The 16,785-nt window shown below is 43.5% G+C and overlaps 1 protein-coding gene across 1 annotated transcript in view; it reads left to right on the top strand.

The window, feature by feature from the left end:
• Positions 1 to 16,785, top strand: part of LPCAT4 (lysophosphatidylcholine acyltransferase 4) — a 752,085-nt gene that overhangs the window by 588,237 nt on the left and 147,063 nt on the right. The gene's annotated exons all lie outside the window — the stretch shown is intronic.

Raw genomic sequence — 16,785 nt, 5'->3', positions numbered from 1 at the left:
GCGTTGTTGCGATTCTCAACTAGTGTGCGGGGAATGCCTTCTGTGTGGAGTCTGCATGTCCTCCCCGCGGGTCGAGTGGCATTCTGAAAGACATGTATGAATGGGCATGCCTTCGTTGAAGGTTGGACATCGAGCTGGCAACTCGGCACTGTGAAAATCTACTGCCAATCATTGGCGGGCCGGAGTTCCGCTGTGGCGGGCCCTAACCGGGAAAAGCCGAAAGACAACAACAACAACAAACATAGGAATTAGATTCAGGTCTAAGAAGTGCTGTTTTTTTCAAAACAGTGATAGAAACACCTTATTCAGCGATGAGGAAGATTGCATGAACAATGTCTCAGATGTTAAAGCGATGAAACTTTCATGTTTTTTACATAGAAAATGTTACTAGTTTGCTTTTTTTATGTTTGATTTGTGCTTGCTTATTCACTCAGATGCATACTATAAAGCAAGGATTGCAATTAATGGGTGAGGAATGTAATATGTGGAAATGTAATATGGGTGAAGGAGCTGTTGGGATTTTGTAATACCCCACACTTATGCCTTTTTCACAGTTCGCCTTATTCATTTTCCACTGCGTTGCACCTGCACACAGAGGTAGAGTGTGTTCACAATGAAGGACAAAGCCCTCAACAGAAATAAATACTACTGTACAATCTTCCATTGGCAGTTGAGCTGATGTTACCTTGTAACTTGTGGGTGCTTACAGGGTGATAGTTAATGGTTCTGTAAAACATGTTCACAAGTAACGCATCACTATGCAGTGAAGAAATGAAGTGGTGATGCAACTGTTAGAACTAACAGTAAGCGTTTCAGTTGGCCTGAACATGTGTGTATTACAACTGAATGACGCTCCGTTAATTCCCTGACTTCACCGCACACCTGGCATTTATGAGGTCCAAAGACAAGGTACAAACTACTACCTGAGTGGCTGATGCCCTGTAATTCTTCCACACCCTTACTGTCTCTGTGCCTAACCATGACTTCTCTTCTGCCCCAAGGGCAGCTGATTAGGTTAGCTGGAGACATCACAGAGCTTGTCATGCTGGTTCTGCCTCTCCAGACAAGTTGTAAAATGGTAGAGGCTGGCATCAGGTGAAGCATGTCATGGCCCAACATATTTACTGCCTCTTCAATAAGTTGTCGATCCTTGATAAGTATGTTACAGCCTGTGCCTGACTGCTTCTTTCTACAACTGGCTTTTCCCTGTTTAGTACATTCTGTGTGTGCCTGTAATCATCTTACGTCAAGGTCTTACATTCTGTGTGTCTCTGTAGTTACCCTATGTCTATTTTGTACATTCTGTGTCTTTCTGTAGTTACCCTATGTCAGTTTCTTACATTCTCTGTATCTCTATAGTTACCCTATATCAGTTTCATACATTCTGTTTGTCTCAGTAGTTACCCTATGTCAGTTTTGTACATTCTGTGCATCTCTGTAGTTTCCCTATATCAGTTTCGTACATTCAGTGTGTCTCTGTAGTTACCTTGTGTCAGTTTCATACATTCTGTGTGCCTCTGTAGTTACCCTATGTCTATTTTGTACATTCTGTGTCTTTCTGTAGTTACTCTATGTCAGTTTCTTACATTCTCTGTATCTCTATAGTTACCCTATATCAGTTCCATACATTCTGTGTGTCTCTGTGGTTACCCTATGTCCATTTCATGCATTCTGTGTGTCTCTATAGTTAATGTATATCAGTTTCGTACATTCTGTGTGTCTCTGTAGTTAACCTATGTTAGCTTCGTACATTCTGTGCATCTCTGTAGTTACCCTATGTCAGTTTCATACATTCAGTGTGTCTCTGTAGTTGACTTATGTCAGTTTCGTGCATTCACTGTGTCTCTGTAGTTACCCTATGTCAGATGTTCTTCATGTTTCATTGTTGCAGTCATTACATTTGGGTTATCTGATTGCAGGTAGCCCTCAGTCAGCCTGATTAACAAAGTCTTGGGTCCTGCATCGGTTGCTGTCCCTTCTTCCATGACATCAGGTCATCAGGGGTATAAAACATGCAGCCAATGCCATTACACCAGTCTTTCTTGCCATGTGGTGCCCAAAGCAGAAGCAGTTCGCAAGTACCAGTCAGACGACTCCTGAAATTTTCGTTTTCGAGTTTCAGAACCGAAGTCTTCAACTATAGATAAGTACCCCGTTGGGGAAACTTTTTCTTTCTCCTTACCAATGTCAGTAAAAGTTAATAATTGCATTACTTGTGGAAAGCAAATACCTCATAAAGATTTTCATTCGTACTGTATTCCTTGCCTAGGCCCTGACCACAACGTACCTTGCTTTCGGTTTTGTGCTTTATTTAATCAGCGCACTATCCTTCGTCGGTATATTTTCACCTCTAAATATTTCGGTTCTCAGTTTAATTATCCAGAAATGTCGTCAGTTAGCCATCCGACTACCGTGATTCCAAAAAAAAACGTAAATAAAAGGCAGAGACAGGCCACCGAGGTCCAAAACTGCCGACGACACTTCTCCTAAGCCAGTCGCCAGTTTGCCGGTACTCAGTGAAGCACTTTTGCAACCCCTGATACCCGCTACTTCTGATTCACAGGCCTCTACTGAGGCCCATTCGGAGTCTGGTATGCTGCAACATGCTTCAACTATGGAACCTGCGGATTTCTCTACCTTGGATGGGTCTGGAGCCACTGTGCAGGCACCGGCTTCTGAGGGTGTATTCAGGCCTACGGACTTGCATATTAAACCAGCATCTCCTTCTTTACTTAGGCCTAACTCTCGATCCATGCCTAAAAAAATGATGCCCAGGCCACATGCTCAGGCCTCTATGCCTAAAAAACAAATGATAAGAATGGCTGAAGATCTAATAACTCTAATCAGGGGTAGCCAACCACCCCCCCCCCTTCTAAGAGGCCTAGGACTGAAGTTGATTATGAATCTTCTGATCAGGATTTTGTTTTTTCTGATTCTTCTGATGATCTGGATTTGTCCTTATCTACTTATGAAGATTCTGATGCAGAGGACTCCATTCCCCCTCTGTTTCCCCTCCTGAGGATTTTTCTTTTGGGGAAACCTTACAGAACTAAGCAGTGGGGGGCCTCCACTTCCAAATCTGGGAATAATAAGACTCCCCCCTATGGTAAACTGTCTCAGTGACTTCCTTTTAAAATTTCCAAGCACTTATCAACTGACTGCCCCTTTGGGGGGAAAGATTGCTTTTCATGCAAAGAATTGGGAACTCATTACCCAGGACAAATGGGTTTTAAATATAGTGTCCCAGGGATACAGATTTCACTTCCACACGTTGCCAACACCAAGCAGGTGGCCGGACCTACCCCCAAATCAGTGGGCAGAGGCCCAAAAACAAGTACTGTCTCTCTTAAGCATTGGGGCTATTCAACTGGAAAGAGAAGAGGAAAAGGGACAAGGTTTCTACTCAAGAATTTTCCTGGTACCCAGAAAAGACATGGCATCCTATCCTGGATCTGTCTACTCTAAACACCTTTTTGGAGCTTCTAAAATTTAAGATGCTGACTCTTTACCAATTACTTCCTATGCTAGGCAAAGATGCCAGGTTGGCAACACTAGATTTAAAAGAAGCATACCTGCACATCCCAATCAGGAAATCTTTCAGACAATATCTACGCTTCAAAGCAGGCTACACACGCTATCCGTCCTCTGCACTGCCCTTTGGCTTATCTACTGTGCCCAGGGTATTCACAAAGTGCCTAGCTCCAGTTATTGCATTTTGCAGGCAAAGAAATATTCAAATATACCCATACCTGGACTCACTTAATCTCCACTCTACTTTATGCTTCTCCTATATACACCAATCTCTCTAAAAACAACCTCAACAAACTAGCAACATCCTATAATAATATTGCTAGATTTGCTACAGGCTCTCCTTTCAGAACCCATCACTGTTTGAATCTAAAACAACTAGACTGGCTAGAATTTCTTAACCAGCTTCAATTTCACCAGCTTACAATAGCCCACAAGACCCTGTATCAACCCAGCAACACTCCAATACTCTCTAGCCTCGTTACACCTTATAATAATCTCAGGAATCTACGCTCCTCAAACAAACTGCTGATCAGTACTACTAAACCCAATAACTCAGCAGGTGACTCCTTGTTCTCTAACTCTGTTGGAAAATTAATGAATAAACTACCCTCTGAACTCACATCTCAGACTTCTCTCTCACTTTTTAAAAGGAATCTAAAACTATTTCTCAATAAACACTGGCTATGCTCCTGTACTACCCCTGACTAACTTTTTTCCATTACACTAATTTTCACCCCACATCCTTTACAATCTTCCCTTTAATGTTTCAATACACTATATTATTGCATATAAAATTGATGTATATATGTATATTGTACCCTCTCTCGTACATTACCCTTTACGGATTAATGCTTATGTTATTAATCACTATGAGTATTATAATTTGTATTTCTTTTGAAAAAAAAAAACACTAATGTTTTTATGTAACAATTGCTGTTTTTATATTAATCTGTCATAACTTCTATATTAATTTTGTATGTTTCTTAGAGCTTTTCTCCCCGGGCCTCTACTGAAAATGGACATGTATCCAGCTAGACTAGCCCGGTCAACAAATGTAAAATAAATAAAATAAAATAAAATTGTCAAATTCAGGCAGAAAGCCAGGACATACTTTTGAATCATCTAGCCTTTGTACAAAGGGTTCTACCTTGTCTGGGGTACACCATAAACAAAAAGAAATCACACCTGGTACCCTGGCAACAAATTATATTCCTGGGAGCAAGCTTGAATACAACTTCTCAGATGGCTTACCTCATGCCAGAGAAACAAATTCATTTGATAGCCTACTTCAAACAAGTGACCACAAAAACCCTGCTATCTGCAAGACAAATACTGCAAGCCTTGGGGTTCATGGCCTCCTGTATTCTTCTAATTTTATATGCAAGACTGCATATGAGGAAACTACAGTGGTATCAAAAAAGCCTATGGTGTCAACATTCTCAAGACCTGGAAACAATGATTCCTATCATACCTTGCCTACGCCTAGAGTTCCTTTGGTGGGCAGAGGCCTGCCACCAAAACAAGGGACTACCTTTCACACCACCCCCTGCCGCCCAAACCCTAACAACAGACGCATAAGACTATGCATGGGGGGCTCACCTGGCAGGGAAGTGCATGCAGGGCAAATGGAGCCCAAGTCAAATGCACCTGCATATCAATCAAAAAGAAACGTTAGCTGTACAGAATGCTCTGACAGCCTTCAAGGACCACATTCTTCCAGGACAACTAATGGTAAAGATGGACAACACTGTTATGTGGTACATAAACAAGCGGGGGGGGGGGTACACATTCTTACCCCTTCTGCAGACTAGCCATGGTACTGTGTAACACAGCATTGAACTACCAAGTGCACCTACAAGCTCAATTCCTGCCAGGAAATTTAAATACACTGGCAGACAGACTAAGCAGAAACCTCATAGACCCACATGAGTGGAAACTGGAACCAAGGATTTTCAACATGTTAACAAGCAAATGAAGGAGCCCAGATATAGACCTGTTTGCCTCTCCCCAGAACTACCAATTGGACAAATTTTGCACAAGGACTCCCCACAAACAAGCCTGGAAAGTGGATGCTCTGTCCTTCAGCTTGAAAAACCTATCAGTCTATGCCTTCCCCTCCAAAGTACTACTAAAAATCAAACAGGACAAACCAAGGATGATTTTGATTACTCCAGACTGGCCACACCAACACTGATACCCCCTCCTGTGCAGTGTGTCATGGTTATCTCCATGGCACCTGCCTCAGACTCCTTCTCTGCTGTCTCAGCAGGAGAACCAGATTTTGCACCCTCAGCTTCTAACAATGAACCTTGCAGCCTGGTTAATTACTTAATCTCTCCTTTACCATCCCTCAGCAAACCTGTGATGGATATCATTTTAGAGGCAAGGAGGCCTAGTACTAGAAAATCTTATGCTGAAAAATGGAAAAGATTCTGTGCCTGGAACCAATCTCAAGGGATGAGCACAGCAGCGCCCAACGTACCTCAGATTCTACAATACTTAACTGAGATGCTTCACAAGGGCCTGTCTTTTTCCTCCATTAAAATCCATGCCTCAGCCATTTCAGCTCATTATAACACAGAACCTCTCCTCTTTTCTCATCCACTGCTCAAGCAGTTCCTCAGAGGGGCCAAAAATTTGAGACCACCCAGGAGAGCTCCAACCCCAGCTTTGGACCTTAACTTTGTGTTGGAGAAACTCACTCTACCTCCTTTCGAGCCAGCTGCTACTGCAGACTTAAAATTTATTTCTTGGAAAACAGCTTTCCTTTTAGCAATCACTTCAGCTAGAAGGGTATCTGAATTGCAGGCCCTTATGGCAGTGGAGCCTTTCATCATCCAATCCATCCTTCATGCCGAAGGTGGTATCCAGTGTGACTCTTAATCAGTCCATTCATTTGCCAACTTTCTTTCCCAATCCACAGAATAAAGAGGAATGGATGCTGCATTCCTTAGATGTGCACAGACAACTTAGATCCTACTTGGACAAGACTAAGCCTCAAAGGAAATCTGAACAACTGCTGGTGGCATTTGCTGCAGGGGCAGAGGGGAAAGCTATTTCAAAGCAAACCATTTCTAAATGGATAAGCCATTGCATTCATTTCTGCTATAAGCACCATGGAAAACCTATCCCCCAGGGGATCAGACCTCACTCCACCAGGGCTGCATCTACCTCTACAGCCTTTCTCAGAGGCATCTCTACCAGGGACATCCTATAAGCTGCTACCTGGAGTTCTGTACACACTTTCACCAAGCATTATCATTTTTCTCTAAATCCAGAGCTGGCTTTGCCACTGCAGTCTTGCAGGGCCTTATAGCTGGCCCTAATGCTATCTAAATTCCTCCTCCCAAAAATAGCTTTGGGGATCTACCCAAATGAAATGACTGCAACAGTGAAACACGAAGAACATAGTACAGTTGTGTACACTTACCATAAATGTAGATGTTTGAGTGTATTCACTGTTGCAGTCCTGGTTACCCCCCCCCTCCAGCCCCCTAACTTATTTTGGCTATACCTCTACTTTCCTTTACTATGCTTAAAAGCCTTTTTGGTGCATTTGTTTATTTTTTTGGAGGTATATCTTTGTGCTTTTATAATTAATTGCTTCCCATTAGGGGGGCACCTGACATTTGGGGCAAGAAAAACTGATGTAATGACGTCGGCTGCATGTTTTATACTCCTGACGACCTGACATCATGGAAGAAGGGACAGCAACCGATGTAGGACCCAAGACTTTGTTAATCAGGCCGACTGAGGGCTACTGCAAGCAGATAACCCAAATGTAGTGACTGCAACAGTGAATACACTCGAACATCTACATTTATGGTAAGTGTACACAACTGTACTTTTCTTACCTTCCATGTCTTTTTGTAGCTGCCTACTGACAATTTCATACATTCTTGAATTCTTCTGCAGTTCTAAATCTAATGTATTTGCAAGGAAACTGCTAATATGTGCTCACTACTCTGTGTAAAAACAAACAAAAACAAAATATTCACATTGCCCCTAAGTCTTCACATTTGCCTTCATTTATAATTTGATGTTTTGAGGGCCCAGTTGATCACTATGCATTCCCTTTCAGTCACTGTGTAATGCAGCTCAGACCTACTGAGCTGATGGCAAATATTGCAAATGGGGTGTTCTTCATCTTCCACATTTTGTGACAGGCCTGTCCCAATCCCTACATCGGTGGCATCTGCAAAGACAGTTAATTTAAGTGGTATGGTAGGTAAGGGAAGATTAGAGCTTGTAAGATAGGGGAGTGGGGAATGCCTGACTTTAAGTGGTAGGGTAGGTAAGGGAAGTTTAGAGCTTGTAAGATAGGAGAGTGGGGAATGCCTGACTTTAAGTGGTAGGGTAGGTAAGGGAAGATTAGAGCTTGTAAGATAGGAGCGTGGGGAATGCCTGACTTTAAGTGGTAGGGTAGGTAAGGGAAGATTAGAGCTTGTAAGATAGGAGCGTGGGGAATGCCTGACTTTAAGTGGTAGGGTAGGTAAGGGAAGATTAGAGCTTGTAAGATAGGGGAGTGGGGAATGCCTGACTTTAAGTGGTAGGGTAGGTAAGGGAAGATTAGAGCTTGTAAGATAGGAGAGTGGGGAATGCCTGACTTTAAGTGGTAGGGTAGGTAAGGGAAGATTAGAGCTTGTAAGATAGGGGAGTGGGGAATGCCTGACTTTAAGTGGTATGCTATTGCAGTGGACACAATACTTTGTAGACTGTGAGGTTTGGAAAATGACAAAGTTAATTGAAAGGTTTGGGAGAAAATGATTATGTGGAGGAAGAAATATTTTAGAGAAGTGCAGAACCCAGAAGCAGGAATAAAGAAGTTTAAAAGGTGGTTCAAAGTGAGAGTATGAAAAAGATGTAAAATGTATTGAGTGACAGGCAGCAGTAAGTATCTAGAAGTGTGCTGAGAGACTGGAACAAAAAAGGTATGATATATGTATATGTATATGTATATCTATATATATATATATATATATATATATCTATATATATATATATATATATATATATATATATATATATATATATATATATATATATACACTTCACAAGCTTCAAAAGTTTCAAAACTTCAAACTGCAAATGGTTCAGACCATAAGATCAAAGTTTTGAAACTTTGAAATTATAATAAAAAAATATCTCTCCATAAAAATCTGTCACACAGACCTGATGAATCTGGGCATCTTGGGGCAATGCAGCAATTGCCTCATGTACACAGACAACCCTCTCCTCCTACCACCCAACACTACAACCTGTGAGAGATGCACTTATATAACCAAACTGGAAGCAAATCTCTCTTCACCCAAGACTGGACTAGACATTCAAGAGGAGAAGGTAAACACTTGCACCACACCACACTCATCACATAGTCCCTCAAAACCTACACCACCAAAACACACACATAGAAACACAAAACACACACCTACATTTGTGGAGGCTCTCAAAAAAAATCTGCCCAAGCAACAGGGACCTACAAAGCAGAAACGCAACCTCCACCTCCCAACACAACCCAAATGACACATAGCCCACAAACTCAGTGTGCCACTCAACCACAGCCCATAAGGCATAACAATATACCCAACACTCTAGTCATAGGTGACTCTATAGTCAGGCACACTGATGTTCCACTCACCAGGCTAAGCAAGGAGAAAGTCACTGTCAGCTGCCTGTCAGGAGCCAGGATCTGCCACATAATGCATGCACTCAGGTCACTCCACAGCAAGTACAAATATGACTCTGTCATTGTCCATGTTGGTGTGAATGACCTGAGACGTACCTCCCTGGACTAAATGAAAAGAGACATGGAGGTGCTTTCTGATCTTGTAGCCCAGGCAGGTATGTCCCTAGCCCTGAGTAGCATCCTGCCATCACCCAGAATGATACCACAGTACAAGGACAAAATGATTGACTTCAACAATTGGCTAAGCTTCTGGTGTCATTCTAAGGGGATCCAGTGTCTGTCTGCCTGGGATGACATGATCGACAAACCACAATGCTTTGCCAGAGATGGCCTGCACCTGCCGCCCTTGGGATTCCGGATACTGGCTAAGGCTCTTGCCACCCCTATAGTGCCTTTTTTAGGCAAGATTCAAATGACAAATTCACCACCGTAACAGGTACAAGCAAGCAAAATCTGAGGGTAATGCTACTCAATGCTACAAGTCTAAACCTCAAAATGCACTCACTCGAGGCACTCCTTAAAATGGAGAACATCGACATCTGTGCAGTGACAGAGACCTAGTTCAGGGATCCAGAGAGCACCCCTGCATTACCAGGCTATAATTCATACCACACCTTTCGGCTACCTAACTTGGACCGAAGCACTAAAGGCAGAGGTACCTCCAGGCTAGTCGCTCAGCATAATGCATCTGAGATTATCCAAGTGCAACTAACTCTGGGCAAGACCGACAATGCAAATTGTAGCTTGCTACAGATCCCCCACCATGCCCCAGGATTCCCACTCCTCGTTCCTTGATACACTGGAAAATATTAGGGTACAACCTAACACCCTAATAATGGGTGATTTTAACTACCCCACCATTAACTAGGAAAACTACTCATGTACAAACTCTTGTGCTCAACGTTTTCTGGAATTCATAAATTCCAATGCCTTGGATCAACTTATCCACACCCCCACCAAGGGCAGCAATATCCTAGACCTGGTCATTACCAACATGGGCAACCGGTGTTCCACATCAGAGGTCAATTCCTTGTTGGTCTGGTCCGACCACAAGCAAATCCCCCTAGAAATCCAGATCCCAGCCCCAACCCCCATTAGGGAAACCACCGTAAAAAATTTCTCCAAAGCCAACTTCAAGCTTCTTAAGACAGAAGTGGCAAACTTCACGACACCCATGTTGATGGACAATAGAGATACGACTGCTGAATCCTATACAATTGCACTTTATAAGCACTTACACGAGTGCATGGATCATGCAATCCCTAACAGAATCAAGATGCTATCCTCCAAAAAAAGGAAGCCAATCTGGTGGTCCCCTGCTATAAACAAACTCTACAACAGGAGAAAAAACTGTTGCAAAAAAGAGTAAAATCCCATGATTGGAGGAACTCCGTGGTCAGCCTCGGTAAGAAGCTGAGATCCCTCATGAAATCCTCCAAAGCTATTTACGAAAACAAAATCACCACTGATTCTAAAGACAACCACAAAGCATTCTATAGCTATGTCAAGAATCTCAATGGCAACACTCAGATCTGCTCTGAGTTACAGCACAATGGCACTAAATATACAGAACCAACTGATATTGCCAACATCCTGGCAGATAGGTTCAGTGCTAACTTTACCCCTCTCTCATCACCTAAAAGGCCCATCTCTATACCGGAAGAATGCAAAGTACCTGTAATCATGGCTGCAGAGGTAAAAAACACACTCTCCAAAGCCAAGAACACAGCATCCATGGGACCTGACAACATCCCCGGCTGCGTGATACATGAACTACAGAACGAACTGGCACCCCACCTAAGCACCATGTTCAATCATAGCCTCACCTCAGGCTTTGTGCCCACTGAATGGCGCACAGCAACAGTTATCCCACTCCACAAAGGGGGAGCCACCACAGACCCCAGAAACTACCGCCCCATTAGCCTGATGAGCCTGGTCTTCAAGGCTGTAGAGCGAATAATCATGGAACTTATAAACAATGACACTGGTAATCTCCAAACTCTGGACCCTACCCAGTTTGGGTTTGTAAAAGGCAGATGATGTCTCCTAAACCTGATAGACTTCTTTGAAGTGCTCACCAAAGCTGTAGATGAGGGTAAGGTACACACAGCCTGTCTAGATCTCGCCAAGGCTTTCGACACCATCCCCCACTCTGGAATTATAGACAAACTCACTAAACTAGGTATAAGTCCCTATGTCACAAGATGGGTTGCCAACTGGCTCACTGACAGAACCCACACTGTGAAAGTAGCAGACTCTAAATCCAACTTCAGACCAGTGACAAGTGAAGTACCACAGGGTTCAGTCCTCGGTCCTCTCCTGTTTAGTATCTACTTCTCTGAAGTACAGGCTAACACAGAAGGTCTTTGGCTAACAAAGTTCGCAGATGACTGCAAACTAGGAGCCATAATCAAATCTAATAATGTGGACATCCTACAAAAGATTCTCACTGAGACAGATGCCTGGAGTCAAAGCCATGGCCTCAAGCTCAATGCCAAAAAGTACATTGTTATCCCTTTTGGTAAAAACTCTGTACCCATGAACTACCACATAGGCGGTAGTCTACTTAACACTAAAAGTGTGATAAGAGACCTTGGGATACAGGTGGACAGTAGTCTCTTCTTTGATAATCTCATCGCCACAGTAGTCAGGAAATCCTTCTATGTGGCACACCTCATCACAAAAGGTTTCTCATCCAGGAAAAAAGAGGTCATTGTTCCCCTCTACTCATCACTCATTAGACCCATTATAGAGTACAACGCTCCTTTTGGTATGTACCTCACAAGACATCTACAACAACTGGAAAGGCCACAGAAATACCTCACAAAGAGGATTACCGGCCTCAAACAGATGCCCTACGCAGACCGTCTCAAAAAACTCCAGCTTTACTCGGTCACATATAGCCTACTCAGAGGCGATCTCTGCCTAACATACAAAGTTCTGTCAAACCCAGGGCTGTTGGACATGCTCCACGTAAAGAAATTCCAATCCCTCCGAGCTACACGCTCTAGGAACCAAAGCCTTGTCACCACAATAAACAGAACATACTGGACGGATAGATTCCTATCTCAGAGACTTCCCATACTCTGGAACAAACTACCTATCTATATCAAACAAAGCTCCTCATTAGCACTCTTCAAGAAAAATCTTGATGATTGGATGGGAGAAATTCACCCCGGGGATCACTTACGTGGCTCTGCTTGACAGGGGCACAGGAAAATAATTTTCTTGGGTGGCAAAAGCCAGGGTACCGTTTGGCTAGGCTTATATAGGGCCAATAGCCTAGTACCTACCTATGAACCTATAAAAACAACATTTTATTTTATATTTTTGCAGGGGGAAAGCCCCCCTGCTAAATAAATATACCAACTCCTAGATTGCACTACAGTGAGGAAAAAGATAAATTTCCCATTCCACACTATACGATTTCCATTCAGAATGTTCAAAGTTTCAAAACTTTGATCTTGTGGTCTCGACCATTTGCAGTTCAAAGTTTTGAAACTGGTGGAGGGAATCCAGATTTATATATACACACAGATATATATATATATATATATATATATATATATATATATATATATATATATATATATATATATATATATATATATATCTTCATAGGTAGGTACTAGGCTATCTGCCCGAAGGCATTTATAAGCCTAACCAGAATGTGTTGGCTTTTGCCGCCCCCTTAGATTAGTTCCCTGTGCCTGTGTCCAGCAGAGTCATTGAAATGATCCCTGGGGTAAACTTTCTGTTTCCCATCCACTCATCAAGGTTTCTCTTGAAAAGGGTTAGCGAGGAGCTCTGCCTAATGTAGATTGGAATCTTGTTCCAGAACATGGGAAGTCTCTGGGACAGGAATCTATCCCTCTAGCACATCCTATTTATTGTTGTGGTGAGGTTTAGATCCCTGGAGCGTGTGGCTCGAGGGAATATGGTTTTCTTTAAGTGGAGCATGTCCATCAATTCTGGGTTGGACATGGCCTTGTATGTCAGGCAGAGATCATCTCTGAGTAGGCAGTATACAACTGAGTACAGCTGGAATTTCTTCAGTTGAGCTGCATAGGGCATCTGCTTGAGGCCAGTGATCCTCTTGGTGAGGTATTTCTGTGGTCTTTCCAGTTGTTGCAGGTGTCTTGTAAGGTACACCCCAAATGGGGCATTGTACTCTATGATGGGTCTGATGAGTGATGCATGGAGGGGCCCAATGACCTATTTCTATCTAGATGCAAACCCTTTTGTGATTAGGTGGGCCACATAGAAGGATTTTCTAACCACTTTGGCAATGTGATTATCAAAGGAGAGGTTACTATCTACTTGGGTCCCCCGATCCCTTATTATGTCTTCCGTATTTAGGGGGCTACCACCTATGTGGTAGGTTGTAGGTACTTTGCTTTTTCCAAAGGGGATGACTATGAACTTTTGGCATTTAGCTTGAGGCCATGGCTTTGACACCAGGTATCTGTCTCAGAGAGACCCTTTTGGAGGATGTCCGTGTCAGCCGGAGAGTCAATTATAGCCCCTAGTTTGCAGTTGTCTGTGAACGTGGTCAGCCAGTTTCCTCCTGTGCTTGCCTGTACTCTGAGAAGTATATGCCGAACAGGAGGGGTCCTATGACTGAGCCCTGGGGAATGCCACTTATAACCGGTTTACAGTCATACCTAGCTCTCGCAACTCTTACCATGTGGGTTCAGTCCGTGAGCCAGTTGGCAACCCATCTCGTGATGTAGGGGTTTATGTTCAGGCTGGTGAGCTTGTCTATAATACCTGAGTGGGGAATGGTATCAAAGGCCTTTGTGAGATCTAAGTAGGCTGTGTGGACCACCTTTCCCTCATCTATAGCCTTGGTAACTGTCTCAAAGAAGTCCACCAGGTTTAGGAGGCATGATCTGCCCTTAACAAAGCCGAACTGGGTAGGGTCCAGTGTTTGGAGGTTCCCATTGTCTCTGTTAATGAGATCCACGATGATGCTCTCTATAGCTTTGCAGACCAAGCTAGTCAGGGTTATAGGGCGATAGTTCCCGCGGTCCGTTGTGGCTCCACCTTTCTGGAGCGGAATAACTGTTGCCATGTGCCACTCTATGGGCATGTAGCCTGTGGAGAGGCTGAGTTTAAACAGTGTGTTTAGGTGAGGGGTTAGTTCATCTTTGAGCTTGTGTAGGACGCAGCCTGGGACACAGTTCGTTCCCATTTATGCTGTGTTTTTGGCTTTGGAGATGGCTGTTTTATCCTGAGTGTCTGTGATTTCAGGGGCACTACATTCTTCTGGTATAGTTATGGTCCCTTTTGGGGGTGAGAGGGGGGTGAAGTTTGCACTAAACCTGTCTGCCAGGATGTTGGCTATATTTGTTGGTTCAGTGTATTTTGTGCCATTCTGCACTAACTCTGAGCAGATCTGAAAATTGCCACTTAGATTCTTGACATAGCTAAAGAATGCCTTGTGGTTATCTTTGGAGTCCATGGCAATTTTTCTTTCGATGCTAGCCTTGGATGATTTTATGAGGGAATGTAGTTTCCTGCTGATACTGATCAGGGATATCTTCCCTTCTTGGGATTTTACTCTTTTCTGTACTAGTTTCCTCCTTCTATTGTATAGCTTGTTTATGGCAGGGGTCCACCAGACTGGCTTCCTTTTCTTGGAGGAGTGAGTCTTGGTTTTGTTTGAGATAGCATGATCCACGCATTCTTGCAGGTGCCCATAAAGTGCATTAGTAAAGGATTTTGCAGCTTGGACAGCATTATCATTTAGCATGGGGGCTTTGAAACTTCCCACCTTGGTCTTAAGTAACGTGAAGTCTGCTTTTGAAATGTTTTTCATGGTGGTTTCTTTGACTGGGGGTGGTGGCAGAATGTGGATATCCAGAGTGATTAGTTTATGGTCTGATCTAACCAGTGAGGGTTTGACCTCCAGTGTGGAACACCGGTCACCCATGTTGGCAATGACCAGGTCCAATATGTTGTCACCTCTGGTGGGGGTGTTCACCAGTTGATCCAGGGCATTTGAGTTTATAAATTCTAGGAAATGTTGGGCAAGGGAGTCAGTACTTGAGTAGTTCTCCCAGTTAATGTTTGGGTAATTGAAATCACCCAATATCAGGGTCTTTGGTAGGACCTTTATGTTTCCCAGTGTTTCCAGGAATGCAAAGTGGGGGTCCTGGGACATTGTGGGGTATCTGTGTTAAGCTATAATTTGAATAGCAGTTTTGCCTATTGTTAGTTGCATGTGATGATCTCTGAAGCATCATGCTGTGCCACAAACCTGGAGGTGTGGGTATCCTTGATGAATATGGATACTCCCCCACCTTTTGTATTTCGGTCCAGGTTTTGTGGCCAAAATGTATGACATGAGCTGTAGCCTGATAGTGCTGGCGTGCTCTCTGGAGCCTTAAACCAGGTTTCTGTTACTGCACATATATCTATTTTCTCCATACTAAGGAGTGCCTCGAGTGCATGCATTTTGAGGTTTAGACTTCTGGCACTGAGTAGCATTACCCTCAGTTTTTTGTTACTTGTGCTATTTACGGCAGTGGGTTTGTCTTTTGAGCCTTGCCTGAAAAAGGCACTATGGGGGTGGCAAGTGCCTTGGCCAGTATTCGAAAGCCTAAGGGTGACAGGTGCAAGCCATCTCTAGTGAAGCAGCATGGCTTGTCGAGTATGTCATCCCAGGCTGATAGACACTGGATCCCCTTTGAATGACACCAGAAGCTTAGCCAATTGTTGAAATTGATAATTTTTTCTCTGTACTGTGGTATCATTCTTGGTGAGGGCAGGATGCTACTTAGGGTTAGGGTCATACCGGCCTGGGCTACGTGATCAGAGATCTCCTCCATGTCTCTTTTCATGTAGTCCAGGGAGGTATGGATCAGGTCATTCATACCAACATGGACAATGCCAGAGTCATATTTGTACTTGTTCCAGAGTGACCTGAGTGCTTGTGTTATGTGGCGGATCCTGGCACCCGACAGGCAGCTAACAGTAATCTTCTCCTTGTTCAGCCTAGTGAGTAGGACGTCAGTGTACCTGACTATAGAATCACCTATTACTAGTGTGTTGGGTATGTTATTTTGCCTTAAGGGCTGTGATTGTGTGGCACACTGGTTTTGTGAAGTATGTGTTTTGTGGTTTGTGTTGGGGGGTGGAGGTTGCTTGGATGTCTGCTTTGGAGGTCTCTGTTGCTTTTGCAGTTTTTTATTTAGAGCCACTGAGTATGTTTTTCTGTATTTATGTGTGTGTTTTTGCCAGTGCTGGTTTCATAGGTCTGTGTGAGACTGGTGGTGTGATGCAAGTAATTCCCTTCTCCTCTTGACTGCCTGGTCCAGTCTTGGGTTGAGAGAGCTTGGCCTCCAGTTTGGCTGTATAATTGCATCTCTTGCATGTGTTAGTGTTTGGTGGAAGGAGAGGGTTGTCTGTGTACATGAGGCAATTGTAACATTGCCTCAAAATGCCCAGATTCACCAGAGGGACCAGAGAGTACACTTGAAACTGCCCTTTGGACATGCCTGGATAGGTATAGTGAACTGTTTTACTGACTGGCTGGTAAGGTCGAATAGAGAGCCTTGTCCTTC

The sequence above is a fragment of the Protopterus annectens genome, chromosome 16.part0, assembly GCF_019279795.1.
Source record: "Protopterus annectens isolate FY-2018-M chromosome 16.part0, PAN1.0, whole genome shotgun sequence".
Taxonomy (NCBI): Eukaryota; Metazoa; Chordata; order Ceratodontiformes; family Protopteridae; genus Protopterus; species Protopterus annectens.
The sequence above is the reverse complement of the archived record's forward strand: the minus strand, read 5'-3'. Positions and strand labels throughout refer to the sequence as shown.